The 19,513-nt window shown below is 38.6% G+C and overlaps 2 pseudogenes across 2 annotated transcripts; one reads left to right on the forward strand and one right to left on the reverse strand.

The window, feature by feature from the left end:
• Positions 1-8,849: 8,849 nt before the first annotated feature.
• On the reverse strand, positions 8,850-12,356 carry LOC308415068 (large ribosomal subunit protein uL30m-like; annotated as a pseudogene). The gene is made up of 2 exons: positions 12,327-12,356; positions 8,850-9,501 (listed from the first exon to the last, which is right to left on the reverse strand). The product of its transcript is annotated as a large ribosomal subunit protein uL30m-like (transcript).
• Positions 12,357-16,120: 3,764 nt separating this feature from the next.
• LOC308415513 (large ribosomal subunit protein uL22-like) lies at positions 16,121-16,674 on the forward strand (annotated as a pseudogene). The gene has a single exon. The product of its transcript is annotated as a large ribosomal subunit protein uL22-like (transcript).
• The last annotated feature ends 2,839 nt before the right edge of the window (positions 16,675-19,513 follow it).

Raw genomic sequence — 19,513 nt, forward strand, 5'->3', positions numbered from 1 at the left:
TAATGCTAAGTAGCCTTAGGTGACCTTCAACTTAAAGTATATTGCAGGCTGACCTATGACTTAAAGTGCTGAAATTGCAGATATATATCACCATACCTGCCACATACAAATTTGTTGCTGTTTCTTTAAGATTTATTTATTTTAGACATGTAAGTGCACTGTAGCTGTCTTCAGACACACCAGAAGAGGGTGTCAGATCTCATTACAGATGGTTGTGAGCCACCATGTAGTTGCTGGGATTTGAACTCAGGACCTCTGGAAGAGCAGTCAGTGCTCTTAACCACTGAGCCATCTCTCCAGCCCCTTATTTCTGGTTTCAATTCTGGAAATAATATACCTCCAGCCTTGGTATTTCTTTTGGAGTGAGAAGGGCATTTTTGATACAGGATCTTCTGTAACTGCTGGACTTGAACTAGCTGTGTAATAGACGAAGACTATAGGCTCCAAGTCCTCTAATCTCCTCCATCCGGTGCTATCTTGACCCTTACTCTTTTTTTTTTTTTTTTTTTTTTTTTTTGTTTTTTTAGGTAGCTCATTATTAATGTAGAGAAACACAGCTGACTTCTTTGTTGATTTTGTATTCTGTGACTATTTCGATCATCTACCAGCTTTAAGTTTTGTAGAATTCTTTGGGCAATTGTTTGCAATTCATCTTTTCTTATTAGATCTTTGAGAGTTCCATGCATCTTGTTTAATCATATTCACTCCGTCGATTTCACATCTCTTCCCAGCAGACACAACATTTCACATGTAAGATTGCATCAGGTGGGAGCAGATACAGTTTCATCTCTTCCTTTCCACTGTGGATGTCTTTTGCCTCTCTGCCCACATGACTCTGGGCAGGACTCCTAGTATTACGTTAATCAAAACAGAGATGATTATGAAACTTGGCATTTTCTTTCTTGTTTCTGACTTTAGAGAAAACACTTTTAGCTTCTCACCATTAAATATGATATAAGCTATGAGCTGGGAATGTGAGATTTTTATTATATTGTTATAGTCCTACTTTGTTGAGTGTTGAAAACTGAAAAGCTGTTGAACTTTGCAAAATGCTCTGGAAACAATTGACATGATGCTTTTTTCTTCTTCATGATATTTTTATTCTTTGTCCTATCAATATGGTATATTAGATTGATTTTTTTCATTATAAGACATTTTGTTTCATTTCACATTTAGACAATTCATTGTCTTAAAGATGAATCCACTTAGTTGTGATATAAAATATTAACACAAACACAGCTTTTACTTTAAAGTGAGTAAGAAACTTTATTCTGTGCCCAATATAAATTACTGTGTAGATTACCTGGAATAACAAAGTCTAGTGTGAAAGTGGTTACATGAACTTTTTATAGTCATAGAGCAATAGGAAGCTGTAAATCAAGGCATTTTTTTAAAACAAGGTGCTGAGGTGGGAGAGGGTTGTTGGGAGAGGGAGCACCTTCATGGAGGCAAAGGGAGAGGGAGGGGAGATGGGATTGGGGGAAGGGTATAACATCTGAAATGTAAATTCAGAGACTATCCAATTTTAAAAAAAAGAAAAAAAGAGAGAGAGAGAGAAATGTTGATTGGAGGCTGGAGAGATGGCTCAGTGGTTAAGAGGACTGTTCTTCCAGAGGTCCTGATTTCAGTTCCCAGCAACCACATGGTGGCTCACAACCATCTGTAATGAGATCTGATGCCCTCTTCTGGGGTGTCTGAAGACAGCTACAGTGTGCTCACATACATAAAATAAATGAAATCTCATTGATTGGAATATCAGGCAGGTGAGTTCCAGAACGTTGGAGACAACTCTGATACGTTTTAGATGTCATTTGATGACATTCTTAGGTTTGGAAGTTGGTGGAAGCCAGCGCTCTCCCAATGCTTCATCTGATAGAAGAAAGGACATTACTTAGTCACAGGGGTAGGAAATGAATGGCCATTAATAAGGGGATTATTAATAGCCAGAGATAGTTTTGCCTATACATTTGTAACATTTTACCTTACTATAATCACACATTTCTAATCAGTCAGTCTTATAGAATTTTCACCTAGGTGGCTTTTTCTCCTGGGAATTTCAGTTTACAACAATCTTTTTACACTGTTAAATTTGCTGTATGGCATTGTGTTGAGGATTTTCTCATGAATAGTCATCACAGATATGGTTCTGCAGTTTTCAGGTAGCATTCTTTTCTAACTTTTGTATCAAGATAATACTGGCCTGACAAAATGATCCTGAAATTTTTTGGAACTATTATAACCAGTATTTTTAAACAAAGAAAAAGAATATAATAAATTATGTAAAAGTACATTGCACACATAATAAGTTATTTTCTGAAGCTTTTCTTTCCATTGTAAAAGCATAGATATATGCAGGTATTTGTGTGTGTGTTGGATAATATGTGTAAAGAACTTTTATATGATAAATTATGATTTTAAAAGAGTTTGGGGCTAGAAATGAAGCTCAGCTGGGAGAGCACCTGCCACGTTTGATCCCAAACACTCTGTAAAATAAGTGCAGAGTTCCATACCATGTAATTCTAGCATTTGGGAGGTAGAGTTAAGAAAATCAGAAGTTCAAGATCATCCACCTACATACTAGGTGGAGTTATCACAGAGAAAGGAATCTCAGTTGGGGAAATGCCTCCATGAGATCCAGCTGTAAGGCATTTTTCAACTAGTGATCAAGGGGGGAGGATCCAGCCCATTGTGGGTGGTGCCATCCCTGGGCTGGTAGACCTGGGTTCTATAAAAAAGCAGGCTGAGCAAGCCAGGGGAAGCAAGCCAGTAAGCAACATCCCTCCGTGGCCTCTGCATCAGCTCCTGCTTCCTGACCTGCTTGAGTTCCAGTCCTGACTTCCTCTGGTGATAAACAGCGATGTGGAAGTGTAAGCTGAATAGACCCTTTTCTCCACAACTTGCTTCTTGGTCATGATGTTTTGTGCAGGAATAGAAACCCTGACTAAGACAAATTAGTACCAGCATAGTGGGATATTCCTGTGACAACCTGACCATGTTTTGAGGAGGACTGTGGAAGGACTTTGGAACTTTGAGCTAGAAGAGCCATTGGCATATTAAGAGCTCTGCGGGATGTTCTGTAGGAGCTTGGAAGATAATGTTGAGAACAGTGCAGAAGATGGAGGCCTGGCTTGTGAAATTGCAGAGAGAAGATTAAAGACTATTATCAAGGCTGTTGCTGTTTTGTTTGTGAAGATTCTGTGCTTTTGGTTAGCTGGGGCTGATGAATCAGCTGTGATTAAGAAGATGCCAGAACTACTAAAGCAAAACCTTTTAATTACTGGGACTATTGATGCTGGTCAGCTGGAGCTAAGAAATTAGCAGTGATTAAGAAGAGACCAGCATCATTGACGTAAAATCTTTTGGGAAGTGTTTCCTGAGAGCACAAAGATGCTATTTTCTAGAGATAGCCAAGTTGGAACTCGTGCTGTGGCTGAACTTGGTAATGAGTAAGAGTCACCCAGGTAGTACTAGTTTTTAAGGAATGAAGGGTCATGATGAGCAGCTTAAGCTTGGCACTGTGAGAGGCCATGGAATGAAACTCTTTCCTCCCCAACTTGCTCCTTGGTCATGATGTTTTTGTGCAGGAACAGAAACCCTGCAACTCATCATGACTGAGCCTTTTGTATTATAAAACCTTATTCTAGAAATAGATACATGATACAGTTCTACATATTTGAATCATGAAGAGATGTCTGATAACTGAATAAGTTATCTGTGTTTTAAAATACTATAAATCTTGTCTGGTAAGATAGCTCAGGGGTCAGGAGTATGTGTTATTCTTGTAAAAGAACTGGGTTTAGTTCCCAGCACCCACACAGTAGCTCACAACCATCCATGACTCCAGTTCCTGGAGATCCAGTACCCTGTTCTTGCCTCTGTAGGTACCAGGTATGCATGTGGTATATAGACATGCATGCCAGCAAAATACTTGTATGCAGAAAATAAGTACATCTAAAATAAGATTATAAACAAGTCAACCTACTTGGAGAACATAGACCTCCTGTACAAAGATTATCTATTTAAGTCAAAACCATTACCTGAGGAGCTGTCATGTTTGAAATAGCACTGAATACAATTACAAAGTACCTAAAGCAGTACTTTCCTTGAAATGAATTTTGAATCTTTTCAGCAATCCAATCATATTTGACATATAGCCACTGTATGCCCAGTGTCTACAACAGTCCTTATCATAGATGATCAACCATTATTTATGAATGCCTTAAGTTAAGTTTTAATAAGACCATTCGATACATAATTGAAATAACAGCATAGGCACTTTCAGAAAATAAATCCTAAAGAATTGCCACATGAGCAGTATCAATAAAAAAATGGAGTTTTCCAGGTTTTCTTCATTTGATCATTTGCATTTTGTACTTTGATCTACCTCTTTTTTAGTCTGTCTATTAACTTAGAACAACTGACTTAATATGTGTCATCTTAATAATAAGATGAATAAACAGGTAGAGTTTCTAAGCTGAAAAGTACATAATTACTCTTTTATAATCTCTGATTTTATAAAGAAATTAAGTCCTGGAGTGACAGACCATTTTTCATGGACATAGGTAGCTCATATAGCACCATATAGTCCAGTTCTACTATTCCAAAAGTAGTTGAAATAGCACAAGTACTATAAAGTCATTATTACATAAAGACTACCTTGAAGAGCATTTCCTAGGTCTGGCAATGTGGTTTAGCGAGTAAAGTCACTTGCTTCTGATCTGATGACCTGACTTTGAAGAGATAGAATAGCTCCAACTCTAATCAGATCATTACACTTTGTAATACATCAATTTACTACAGTTGCTGCCTGAGGATGCACAGGTATGTCTCAATTTTAAATGAGCAAGAAAAGAATGGCAGATATTTGAGGAAATTAGCACCTGCTGGCTTCTTCTTGAGGTCTTAGACAAGTTCCTCTAGAAAATGATGATGTCAGACTGCAGAATTAGAAAAATAAATGTATGTGTGCTAAGAAAATTGTTTTGGCCTTTTTTCTGAACATTAACTTTACTAAGATTCCTGTAATTTTCAGCCTTAAGGGACTGAAAGGCTGAAGTTTCTGTATTTTAATGGAAACCCATATATGGTGGAGAGATCTTAATAAATAGTAATATTGATGTTCTGCTCCACAAATTTTCCCATCAATAGTGTTTCTTCTGACATTCATGCAACTGCCATAGAATACATGCAGAGGCACACATGAACACACACACACACACACCTAAATAAATAAACAAATAAATAAATGATAAATAATTGTAATTAAAACTCACCTAATGCCATGGTTCTCAACTGTCCTAATGCTGCGGCCATTTAATATTGTTCTTTATGTTGTGATGACCCCAATCATAAAATAAATTCCTTTCATTGCTACTTCAAAACTGCAATTTTGAATCATAATGAGTTATAAATCATAATGTAAATATCTGTGCTTTCTGATGGTCTTAGGCAACCCGAGTGAGAAGGTTATTTGACCCCTAAAAGGGTCGTGACCCACAGGTTGAGAACCATTGCTCTAATGTTTCAGTATCTATAATGTGTGTTCTTAAGTGCATATTAACTGCTTCTCTAATGAATGATTCCTATGCTCTTTTCATGGATGTGGCCTTAAGAGTTTTTTTTTTTCACTTCCATTTGCATAGCATATAAATAAAGGTGCCATTTCATCCATTTAGCAGTGAAAGAATTGACAATTCAGAATGAAAAAGACTCTGGTGAGATCAGGAAGTCGTTGAAGATGAAAGGTCATCTGGAAATTCTGAACAAACAGCAACTGTAATGAATCACATATCACCAGAAAGTGCCATTAAAGAAAAGCAAAGATAATTACTTTTTGAAGAATTGCATTCTTTTTGTTTTTAAGAGAAGGAAGCCTTTATTTTCACCTTTCTCAAATTAAACTGACTGACTCGGTTGCTTTGGGGAGATTAGTCCAAGAGACATATCCTCATCTGATTCATCCGACTCTTCCTTAGCTTCAGCCTTGGCTGGGACTGCAGAGGGAGCAGGAGCAGCAGTGATGGCAGCAGCCACAAATACAGATGGTTCATCCAGGAAGGCTCTGACCTTTTCAGCAAGTGGAGATGTGTACTCAGCCTCTACAGACAAAGCCAGGACCAGATTGTACCCATTGATGATGGAGTGAGGCACTGAGGCAACAGTCGGGTACCTAATCTGCAGTCAGATGCTGGCCATATTGTGGATACCCTCTAGGAAGCAAGAATACAGGGTCTTCTCTGTGATGTCCACCACTTCAGGTTACAAATGCTGCCACTGTCAAACACCTGCTGATGATCAGCCCAAAAGAGAAGGGGGAGATGTTCAGCATGTTCAGCAGTGTAACTTCACAAGCTCCTACCTTGTCTCCAGATGCCCCCTGATGGCCTTGAGCATCATGGTGTTCTTGCCCATCAGCACTACAGCCTTCCCTCGGAGGGACATGCAGATATGCTGCATCTGTTTGGAGCCTACATAGTCTACTCCCACAATGAAGCATTTTGGGTAATCACCCAAAAGGTTAATGATCTTAAAGAAGTAGTTGGGCTTCCAGGTTGCCCTGTCTTCCCTGGGCATCAAGGATTGCCATGCAGGGATTAAAGATGATGTCACTCTGGTGAGGACACCTGGCAAGAAAAAAAAAATTGCATTCTTGCTGATTTAGTTTTTTGAAATGTCTGGCATTCTCACGAAACTCCTAGAAATATGGTAGATCAACACTTATGTTTCTGTATAATTCATGATCAGGTGCAAAATGCACTTAGCTGAATAAAGAAATGTTAAACTACCACAAGTTCAATGACTTTCCTTTCTGTTTCTGTAAGCTTCTCGAGATTTCAAAAAGAAAATTCTGGGGAGGTAGCTCAGCATGTACAGTACTTGCTTCACAAAGTATGAGGACCTGAGTTCGGATCTCCAGTAACCACATTAAAAACTGGGCATGAGGAGACAGAAGGAATCCCAGAGACTTTCTGGCCAACCCATTTAGATAAATCAGTGAGTTTTTGGTTTAATAAGAAAAACTGTCTTAATGGGCAGTGGTGAGGCATAGCTTTAATCCCAGGATTAGGGAGGGAAAAGCAGGTGGCTTTCTGCAAGTCTGAGGCCATGCTGGTGTACAAAGTGAGTTCCAAGACAGCCAGAGTTAGACAGAAAACCCCTCTCTTGAAAAACCAAAGAAGAAAAAGGAAAAAAAATGTGTCAAAAAATTAGGTGGTGAGCAAGAAGATAGATAGCTAAAGTTGACCTCTGGCCTTCACATGTGTACACATGTCTATGTGCATGTTCCTCTATGTTAGAAACTTTATATTCCTCTGCTTTTGAAAAATATCATAGACTGAAACCCTTGTCTCAAACAGATTAGACAGATGGAAAGACAGGTAGACAGACAAACAGACAAAAAAAAAAAAACCCATTCAAGCTAATTTGGAAATCAAACTTAGTTTGATGAGGAGTATTAGGTAATGCTCGGAAACCTTTGGACGGTGTGAAGGAAGAGCCTACAAACTAAATTACCAGGAACAAGCCTCTCAGCCAAAGAATCTAGCTTGGTGAAGAATCTGCTTTTGATGCAGGCTGCCAGAATGAGGCTGCTGCTTCACTAATTTTGATTTAGCTGCCTTCATAATTGCAAACAACTTTGCTGGTCTATTTGTGAGTCACGCTACAAGTGGCCACTGCCAGACATTGCTCACTTCCTCTTTCCAAATCACACACCAGCGGAGCCTTAGGCTCAAGAAAGAAAAATAAAGAACTTAGCAGAAATTATGTTGTCTGGGTATTTTTTAAGAAAGTTGTCTGCAGTTCTATCATATCTACTTTTTGCCTTCCTGTAGCATGAAACAATAAAGGCGCCATCCCACGCTAGTGCCAGCCACTCTCTAGCCCCAGGGGTCTCGCCGATTCCCTGTAGTGACCACCCATCTCATGGTTCTCTTGTGGTGGATCCTGCTCACATTTCCAGCCATCTGCCCCCTACGGTTAGCTGTCACAAATCCTTGTAACCCAACCCAGTAAAATCAAAACTCTAGAGGCTTGTAATTTATCAGTCAGATTGATATCTGTAAGTTCTCACCCCACAAAACGTCCACACAATAAACTCAGAGCTAATTGATATAGATATAAACTGCCCACCTAGATAAGACAAATTGTACTGTAATTATCCATCCCTTATATCCATAGCTACCTGTGACTATTTAAAGCCATGCAGAATCTGGATCTCTCTCTTCCCCCATCTTCCTTCCTCCTGTCTCTCTCTCATCTCTCAAACTCTCAGCCTGCCTTCCTTTTCCACTATCCAATCACAGCCTTGTCTTTCACCTGCCCTCACCTGCTTACAGACAACATTCTACACCATCCTGTCTAAGAAGAAGGGCTGTTTCTACCCACTTTTGTTAGCAAAGCTCAAGAGCACAGCATTTTAAAAAAGCAGAATCCTACAATTACATCAATGTTAGATAAGTCAGAATAACCTTGCCACATGTGTTTAGGCAGAACACAGTAGTTATTTCAGACACAGCCTGACAATTCTGGTTTATACCATTTTTTTAGCTATTTTAGTTTATATTTAGTTTGCACAAATATTAATTATTTGGGTTAATACATTTAGACCATGATTTGAAATTCCAAATATGTTGCTAAGACAAACAAACATGACTGTTGTGGGGTAGAGGGCTAAGAAGTATCTAAGCAACCATGAACTAGAGTCAAGACAAGCTGGTGTTACTTTAGTCACTTCACTCTCCCATTTCTTTTAATTTTTTTTTTTTTTTTTTTTTTTTGGACTAGATTCACACACTTTAATGAGAACAGTTTCCTCAGGAAGTACATCTGTGAGCTGAAACTGTGTGATATCAGGAGTTTGCTTCCTGCTCCACAGGCTTCAGATGCCACTGCATGACCAACCCCCAGTGCCCTTGAGGCAGGTGCTGGACATGGTCTCTTCTGTGGGAAGTCGCTGTGGCAGCTTCGGGGGCTGGATGCGTATCAAGTGTTTAACCACTTTCAGCTTTGCATTCACTGATGGGATGTTCTTGTGAATTTGACAGCTGTGAGCCTTCTGCAGTCCGAGCATCTTGATTGTCTCTTTTCCCACTATGGATGTCTCTTTGTACTTCTTACTCTTGTAACAATGGGCAGTTTATGAGGGTTCTGGGGGTCTCCACCATAGTTTTCATGATCTTCAGGTGTAGGCTGAAATACTTTATCTGGAAATCTTGATCTGGTAAATTTGTGACGAATCCACTCCGTACCAATGAGAGATTCTGCACCTTTCTTCACAGTGTGTAGTCTGCCCGGAGGCCTCTGAAATACTGAGCACAGAACCCCAGCCACAGGTATGGTAAGTCTTCTCTTCAGAGGCAGTGACCACTGTCTCCACTCCAAATGTCTCCCTTTTATTACTTTCAAATTCTTGATTTTTATAAAGGAGCAGACACTGGATAACAAGATAATAAGCAGGGCCCTATCGTTCTCGGAGGAAAGGGACAAGGGAACCCATGGGGCCTGAATTAAGGTAGTAAGCCACAGATTCAAATCAAACTAGCTGTGGGGACAGAGATAGTTAGCCTTTTTATTTATTTATAAGAGCCAACTATTACTTGGAGGCATGGTTAAGCATAACTCAATAGTCAGATAATTTGGAATAAACTTATTCTTTTTATATACAGCACAGCTAGTAAACTTTTGTGTCAGAGTCCTAAATAGAGAGCCATTGGGGCTAGCCCTATAGAAAGCACTGTGGCTAATGTTACAAAGAGTCCAAAGAGAAAGAGGAACATCATAAAGCCTAATTTTAAATGTCCACTGTTGAATTTCTTAAGCACTACCATGCAAGGATCCACTGGCTTTCAAATTTATAGCAGGAGTAGGGCAGGAGAGTTGGCCCCTTGTTTGCAGAAGGTGTAATCCACTTCACCTATCTTCATGAACAAGTTTCATAGAGGATTTTCCTTTATTCTTCACAGATACCTTCGGTTACCACATAGAAACGAAATGGCTTAATCACATAGTAACAGTACATTTAACTTTTTGGAAAATTGCTAAACTAATTTTAAATTTTGACTTTCTTTGTGACTTTTCTTATTACTGTGATAAGAAATATCTTCACAAAAGCAATTAACGGGAGAAAATAATTATTCTGGATCACATTCCAGAGGTCCAGTATACTATGAGGAGGAAAGAAAAGCAACGGTTGCTTAAATACATTGGTTTAGCAGAGAGAAAGAGGGAGAGAGAGAGACAGAGATAGACACAAGACAGAGATAGAAAGAACAATGGATGCATGCATGTTTTCTGAGGAACCGCCAGATTGATTTCCAGAGTGGTTGTACCAGCTTACATCCCCACCAGCAGTGGAAGAGAGTATTTTTATCTTTTACTATTTTACCATATTTTTGAGAGATAGTTTCACTATATAGTTCAGGCTCCCTCCACCCTCTGTGTGTGTGTATGTGTGAATTAAAATTCTGTTAGATTTTACTTATTTGTATGTGTATGTGCATGCATGCATACAGGTTTGCTTACTTATTGTTACAGCACATGTATAGACATCAAAGGACAAATTGCCAGACTCAATTCTTTTGCCGAGGGGATTCTGGGAATGGAATTCAAAGTATGAAGCTTGACAGCACCTGAGGAGCCATCTCACCAGCCCCTTCCTTCATGATTTATAGGTTTTGTTCGTGGTGTTAGGTTAAAAGTGTGTTCTTGAAGATGGAGAGATTACTCGGTGGTTAAAAGTACTGGCTGCTCTTCCAGAGGACCCAAATTTGATTCTCAGAACCCACATGGAGGCTCACAGTCTGAAACTCTTGTTCCAAGGGATTTGATGCTATCTTCTGACCTGAATGCATACAGCACACAGATGGAAATGCACCACACACGTAAAATACAAATACAGCTTTTTTAAAAAAAAGTGTATTCTCTAAAGAAAGGTCACAAATGTTTCCCATAATGTTTTCTGCCAAAAGCAGTTTTAATTTAAACATAACCACACAGAAATATGATTCTTTGGAGATAATTGCTGTTGAGTATGATTTAGGTAGGTGTTTTTGATTAAGCTCGTTTGTTTGCACGTGGATAGCCACTTATTTCAGCGGCTTTGGCAAAAAGACAATTTTTTTTTCTGTTGAATTGCATTTGCACCTTTGTAAAACTACAGTGTCCTGGGTAGGAGGCTGAGGAGAGCTGTCTCCCAGGAACAGCATGACCATTTCACACATGGCTTCTGAGAAACTGTGATTATCTGCACAAGGGGGCCTACCAACATTAGATACAGATGTACATGTAGATATAGATATATTCAGTTTACAGCCCACATTCTTTAATGGAAGGTATAAGCTCTTCCCATGACCCACCCCTCTCTAAGGACCTCAGGTGCTTAACATTACTGGTGAAAGATATTTTCTTCAGTTATGTAGCTACTAGAAAGTTGCACATGCTCCTATAAATAACCTCTCACCTGTGATCTTGTGAGCATCCATTAAAAAAAAAAAACTTCACGGGGTCCCACACACAAAGAAACACATTAATTCAAAAAACTTTTAAATATTTCTTAAAATCAATAGTTAAGGGCTGGAGAGATGGCTCAGCAGTTAAGAGCACTGACTGCTCTTCCAGAGGTCCTGTGTTCAATTCCCAGCAACTACATGGTGGCTCACAACCATCTGTAATGGGATTTGATGTCCTTTTCTGGTGTGTCTGAAGACAGTTACAGTGTACTCATATACTTTAAATAAATGAATCTTTAAAAACAATCAAGAATTCATCTGTATAAATCTGTAATTGCACTGTACTCCACTGCACTGATCTGTGTGTGTATCTTGATACCAATGCCATCTTGACTGTTGTAGTTTTATGGCGAGATGCAGAATCAGGCAAAAATAACCCCCGAATTTGTACTTTTCAGAATGCTTAGGCCTAGTATACATCCTTTGTATTTCCCCACACATATGATAGTCAGACTATCCACTTCTTTTAAAAAGCAAAACAAACTAAAAAACTAAAAGCAAACTAATATTTGTTCTGAGACTGAATTACAGACCTATTTCAGGAGAATTGACATTTTGGCAATATAAGCATTTTTGGCACATAAACTAGGTACATCACTCCATTACTTTATGTGTTTTTTCATGGTTTATTTTATTTTTTATCCTTTTTTACAATGCAGATGTTGTAGCTGTTTATTACTTAAATGATATGATTTTGTGTGTGTGTGTGTGTGTGTGTGTGTGTGTGTGTGTGTGTGATACAGGGGAGACACACATGCTCTGGTATGCACATGCACATGTAGGTGAATGAAAGATTTTGTAGAGTTGAATTTCTCCTACCTTTCCATGACTTCCAGAGATCAGCCTCATGCGGCCAGGCCTTCCTTCGAATTGTTTTGCCTGTTTTATCCCTAAGTACCTTTAGGAGGCTTTGAGTCCTAAGTGATATTCGAAATGACATTGATTCTTAAAGTTACATTCTTGTCTGTTGCAAATACATAAAAGTATAACTGGTATTTGTGCATTGATTGTGTAACTCACAAACTTAATAAAGTCACATACTAGTTCTAGTAGCTTCTTAATGAGCTCTATCAGATAGATATTCAGGTTGTTCAGCACTATCGTTCCACTTACCTATTTCAATTGTGGGCTATTTCCTTATCTCACTCAATTTCTCCAGACAGAGCATTTAGTGTAAGGTTAAATGGAAGTGCTTAAGTCTGGACACATCACCTTTACTTGATCATAGAGGCTGATTTAGTCCATTTTGTACAGTTACAAGAGAAAACTGCAGCTTTTAAAACCTTGACAACCTATAATGAATTGAAACATTTCCCCATGGTTTTAGAGACTGGATATCAGAAGGTCAAGGGACTAATGTTTGACAAGGGGCCTACATTATCCAATAGTGAAAATGGAAAGGAAGTTAGACAGCATAAGAAATCAAATTTACCACGTGAAATTTCTTTTACTGACATTACTCTATTCAACAGGATGGAGTCATCATGACTTAGAAAAATCAGGCCTTACATCACAACAGTTTTGTGTTTGGGAGTAAGTTACCCTGACATGATTTGGAGAAACACATTCCAACCATAGTAGAGGAAGAATAATCGCCATTAAATATGATAATATCTATACAAATTTCCTAGCTAGTCTTTATCTCCTGAAAAACAGTCTTCAGGCTGGTTGATGGTAGTGCATGCCTTTAATCCCAACACTCAGGAGGCAGAGGAAGGGAGAACTGATTCTGATATACAAAGCAAGTTCCAGAACAGCCAGAGCTACACAGAGAAACCACTTTTGGGGTCCAGGGGAAGGAGAAAAGAAAAATAGTCTCCTTTGGTTCCTTTTATTAATTAGCTTCTTTGTTTGTTTGTTTGTTTGTTTGTTTATTATTTAGAGACACTATGGTTTGAACTCAAACCAAGTGCTAGACACCTACATTTGATGACATGCTTTGTTCTCTAATCTTGTTTTAGCATCCATAAATATGTTAGGATTAAGATTATAGGTATGTGTCACCACGCCCAGTCTTTTCTCCTTTATATATATATCAAAAACTTGCTCTGTTCCACATTCAAGAAGCACTATGAATTTTTTTAGGCATACCTGAACTGATAGTGCCATAACTTTTATGCCTTGGGGTCATTTTAACTAAAATAAAGGGTATTTGAATAGAAACACTATGATAGACAGTTAACCAAAATGAATAGTATGTGACTAATTGCTGAGATGTGTATACAATACAGATACTCTGGACAAAGGGGTGTTTTATGTCCCAGGCAAGACAAAACAGGAAGGTATAAAGTTTCATCACATTGTTTAAAACAATGTGCAGTTTTAAATTATGAATTATTTATTTCTGGTGTGGCACACACTTGTAATCCCAGCACTTATGAGGTGATGTAGGAGGCTCAGGAGTCTGAGTTGAAGCTAGCCTGGGTTACCCTGTCTCAAAACAGAAAGTGGGAGCAGAAAGAGGAACTGATTTCCATTGTCAATTTATAGACAGTGGGTAATTGAACCTATGAGAATCAAAGCTACATGAAAGGGAGAAAGGTTCTTTGTTTGTTGTGTGTTTATATTATCTTTGGTTTTTGCATAAAAACAATGTGAGCTTCATAAAATTTGTTCAGAAAAAGTCTTCTTCATGCTTTTTCAAAGAGCTTATGTAAAACTAATATTACTTCTTCCCAAAATGTTTGGTAGAATTCACTAGTAATTACGTTTTTATATATTTTTTAAAAATCATAAACTAAACCTCCTGTGATTTGAATTGATGTTTAAAAGCAGGTATAACTTTTCTACTATCTTTTCTCAAGGGCCATTAGTTTTCATTGCGATCAATTAGGCAGAATAAAATCCCTCCTCATCCATGTACATACTCAATAGCTGTATTGAGATATAGTTTATGTAGCACAAAATCCATCTATTTCAAATTTTTAAGGCAACAATTTTAATAATTGCAGAGTTGTGATCATAACCATGAAGTGATTCTGAAGCATTTTCCCCAGTCCCTATGAAGCCTCTGTGCCTATTAACAATCATTTTCCATTAAGCCTGTTATTTTCTGTTTCTAGCAAATAAAATATTTTTTTCAACTTGTGGACTTGCGTTTTCTGAATATTTCACATACATGGACAAAATGAAATATATACTATATTAGTTAGAATTTTACTGCTGTGAACAGACACCATGACCAAGGCAAGTTTTATAATGACAACATTGAATTGGGACTGACTTACAGGTTAGAAGTTTCACTCCATTTGTCATCAAGGTGGGAGCATGGCAGAATCCAGGCAGGCATGGTGTAAGAGGAGCTGAGAGTTCTACTTCTTTATCTGAAGGCCCCTAAGAGAAAACTGACTTCCAGAGAGCAAGGACAAGGGTCTTAAAGCCTACACCCACAGAGACAGATTATCTCCAACAAGGCCACACCTATTCCAACAAGGCCTTGCCATACCCTACTCCCTAGGCCAAAAATATTCAAACCACCACACATATACCTTTGTTTTTTAAATGCTGTGTTTATTTTATTTATATGAGTACACTTTCGCTGTCCTCAGACACACCAGGACAAGAAACCAGATCCCACCACAGATGGTTGTGAGCCAACATTGAGGTTGCTGGGAATTAAACTCAGGACCTCTGAAAGAGCAGTCAGTGTTCTTAACCGTTGAGCCATCGCTCCAGCCCATACCTATCTCTTAAAACACACTTCTCTTACTTTGCACAATATTTTTAAGATTGATCTCTGTTGTTATAACGTGTATAAATAATTTGTTGCCTTTTAGTACTTAACAGTGTTCAATTGTACTGATGGTCAGCATTCTATGGGCAACCTTGTTACTTTTATATATGCTTATGCCACAAAAAGCTAAACATTTCCTTAGAAAGAAACTAGAAATTTCTAGTAAACATGGTGGGTCCATAAAAACACTAGGAGCATAATCATATCAATAAATCTAAATAAAATCTATTCTTTTAAACTTAAAAGAATAATATAGATTATAGTGATTCATATAACTATGGATATAGTAAAAGCCATTAAACTATAACCTTAATTGTTATTGTATGACAAATATAATATGAACAAAATCTCAGTGAATGGTCAGCCCTGAAAACATACATAGAAGTGACATCATATAGACTGGGGTGTTTGTACAACTGAGATTGTGTTGATATATTTAGGTAAATAACATAGACATATGTAATAACGATGAATGAAAATAAGACATCATGAATTTCAAAGAGAGCAAGGAGAGGCATATGGGAGGATTTGAGAGCAGGAAACAAAAGGAGAAAATTATGTAATTACATTATGATCTCAAAAAAATCAAAACAGACAAACTATAAAACTTGGGAGCTAGAAGATGGCTTAGTAGATAAATAGATAAACCAATGACTGATGACTTGAGTTCAGTCCCCATAACTCACAAAGGAAGCCAAATTCAGGGCTTTGCACCTGTAATTCCAGCAGTTCGAAAGCCTTGAGAGATACAGAGCAGGGAAAATCCACATAAACTCTAGGCTGGAATTCTGTTTCTGCATCACAGTGGCAGAAACAAGAGAGACTGCCTCAACAAAGTGGAAGGACTCTTCCTGTAAGCGGCCAGAGGTGACCTGTGAAGATGGTCCGATACTCTCTTGACCCAGAAAACCCCCACAAGATCATGCAAATCCAGAGGTTCAAAGGTTCAAACCTTCATATTCACTTTAAGGAAACTGCCCAGGCCATAAAGGTTATGCATATCTGCAAAGCCACCAAGTATCTGAAGGATGTCTCTTTAAAGAAGCAATGTGCTCCATTCCGGTGGTATAATGGTGGGGTCGGTAGGTGTGCCCAGGCCAAACAGTGGGGCTGGACACAGGGACAATGGCCGAAAAATAGTGCTGAGCTTTTGCTGCACATGCGTAAGAATGCAGAGAGTAATGCTGAACTTAAGGGTTTAGATGTAGATTCTCTAGTCATTGAACACATCCAGGTGAACAAGGCACCTAAGATGCGCCGGCGAACCTACAGAGCTCATGGCCGGATTAACCCATACATGAGCTCCCCTGCCACATTGAGATGATCCTCACTGAGAAGGAACAGATTGTTCCAAGGCCAGAACAGGAGGTTACACAGAAGAAAATGATATCCCAGAAGAAACTGAAGAAGCTAAAGCTCATGGCACGGGAATAAATTCAGCATGAAATAAATGCAGATAAAGTAAAAAAAAAAAAAAAAAAAAAAAAAAAAGTGGAAGGAAATAACTGACTCCCAAAAGTTATCCTCTGCCCTCCATGTGTATTTCACGGTACATGGGCACCTGCAATCACTCAAAAACATATAAATTAAATTAATTAATTTAATTAAATTAAAAATAAACAAATCCATAGAATCACTAATCTCTGGGACCAGCACCATGGTATGGTGGGGAAAAGCCAACTCGGGTTCTTCGGATGTAGAACCATCAGCTCCTTCTCCAGCACCAGGGCTGCTCTGTGTATTTGCCACTGTGCTTCTTACCATGATGATAATGAGCTAAACTCTGAACCTGTAAGCTAGCCTCAATTAAATGTTTTCCTTTATATGAGTTGCCATAGTCGTAGTGTATCTTCAAAACAATAAAACCCAAAGATATCAAGCTACAATCTATAGTCACAGAGAGGTCAGGCATAGGGGCAGGAAATGGAGGGTGTGGGTACATGGATCTCTCTGGGAGGAAGAACTAGATTAGGTTCTATGCATGCACTGGAGGCAAGGGGGATGGGAATGGGAGGACCAGGTGGGGAGGGGAAGAGAGAGATAGAGCAATAGATGGGATGCAGAGAAAGACAGCTAGAATTGAGTGACATTCAAGGGGTGGTATGGAAACAGTGCAATGGAAACTTCCTAAAAATTATGAAGGTGATCCTAATGAAGTTTCCAAATAAGAACAGAGATGGAATCCCAACTGGACATTTCTTATTACCAAATGAAGTTTCCAGCAATGATTCTGGGTTATATCCAATTGAGCTATTAGCCAAAGGGTTCTCCCTGAAATCCCCAAACAACCCAAGTTGTTACCAAGATAATAGGTTGCTCTGTTCAATCTGACAGCAAGGCTCAATTGCTGAAGACAACACAGACACACACACACACACACACACACACAGACACACAGACACACACACACACACACACACACAAACATACACATAACATGGAAATGTTCAGCTGATACCTAGATAGGACCTTAATGTCTATTTTCTAATGTCTTTGATATGGGAAGGTACTCTATAAGCTATCAAAAAAGATACTTCCACAGCAACCCAGCCACAAAACCTTTGATCTACAATCTTTCCTACCTTCAAAATATGCTGGGACAATGGTGGCACAAAGCTTATGGTAGTAACCAACCAATGTCTGATTTGACTTAAGGCACACCACAGGAGATGTTACCCACCCCTGACACTTCTAGTGTGACCAAGAACCAGAAACTAGGTAGTCCAAAGATCTAGGGCAAATTCAGATACAATTGGTCTAAGAAAAGGAAGTAACAATAAAATTACCCCTAATGACAGTCTGCAGTACTCTAGATTGGTGCCTAATTCAACCATCATCAGAGAAGTTTCCTCTGGCAGGAGATCGAACGAAAGAGACCCACAGCCAGATATCCAGACATTATGCAAAGGGAGAGGGAGACCTTGGAACACACAGCTATAAATGGATTATCTCTATCAAATCTCTCCCCCTTGGAGTTCAGGGAACCTTATAGAGGAGGTGGTAGAAAGAGTCTAAGAGCCAGAACAGATGGAGGAAAACCAAAGAACAAGGTCCCCCATATCAACTAAGCAAAGGTCATGTGAATTAAGAGACTGAAGCAGCGAGCACATGACTAATGTAGGTCTGCACCAGGTCCTCTGCATCTATATTACAGCTTTCAGTTTAGTTTTTGCTTACAGTTTTTAAAAGATTTATGTATTTATTTTATGTATATGAGTACACTGTAGCTGTCTTCAGACACACCAAAAGAGCACATCCGATCCCATTACAGATGGTTGTGAGCTACCATGTAGTTGCTGGGAAATTGAACTCAGGACTTCTGGGAGCAGCCAGTGTGCTCTTAACCCCTGTGCCCTTTTTCCAACCCTCCGTTTAGTATTTTAATGGGACTCCAGAGTATGTTAATGAGTGGATCTCTGACTCTTGTGCCTTCTCTTGGGCTCTTCCTTCTGTTGGTTTGCCTTACTCTACTTTTGGTGTGATGGCTTTTATTTTAGCTGATTACATTTCATTTTGTGATGTTTGGTTATCTTTCAGAAGCCTGTTCTTTTCTGAGAAACAGAAAGGGAGTCTCTGGCTGGGAGGTGGAGTGGGAAGGAACTAGGATGAGTGGAGAGAGGAAAAACTATAATCAGAATATATTGTGTGAGAAAATCTATTTTTAATAAAAAGGAGAAATTGAATAAACCTAAATAAGATAATAATCTTTAAAAGTAGTAACATAATAAAAGTTTTATCTATTCACCTCATACCTTCTGTGCTCAGTGAGGACCAGGCAATGTTCTGGGCCTAGGTATCACTAGCAGGGAAAGGTGATCATGGTAAATGAAAAATAGATAAAACTGGTATAAAATTCTCTGATGAGCCTTTCTACAGTTTCTACATTTTTTCCACTTTTAAATGTGTGGTGGTATGCATATGTGTATATGTGTTTATGCAGATTTTTGCCTATGTATCAGAATGTGTGTGAGTACATGTGTGCATATGTGCTTGTGCATTTGGTCATCAGAGATTGGTCCACCTAGCATTTGTCTGGATGTCTGGGCTCTGAACTCCAGTTCTCACATCTATTTAGCAAACAGCTTAACTGTTGAGCCTTCTCCCAAGTTTCTTGTTTCCAAATTTTCCAAAGGGAGCATACAATCCTTTTCAATTACAAGACAAAATACAAAAACAAAAAGAAAAATGTCATACATATTTCCTTCAAAGATCCTTATTTCATTATTCAAGTAGAGTCACCTATTATTCAAAGTATTCCCGACCAAGACATCAA

The sequence above is a fragment of the Micromys minutus genome (genome assembly GCF_963924665.1).
Source record: "Micromys minutus genome assembly, chromosome: X".
NCBI classification, from domain to species: Eukaryota; Metazoa; Chordata; class Mammalia; order Rodentia; family Muridae; genus Micromys; species Micromys minutus.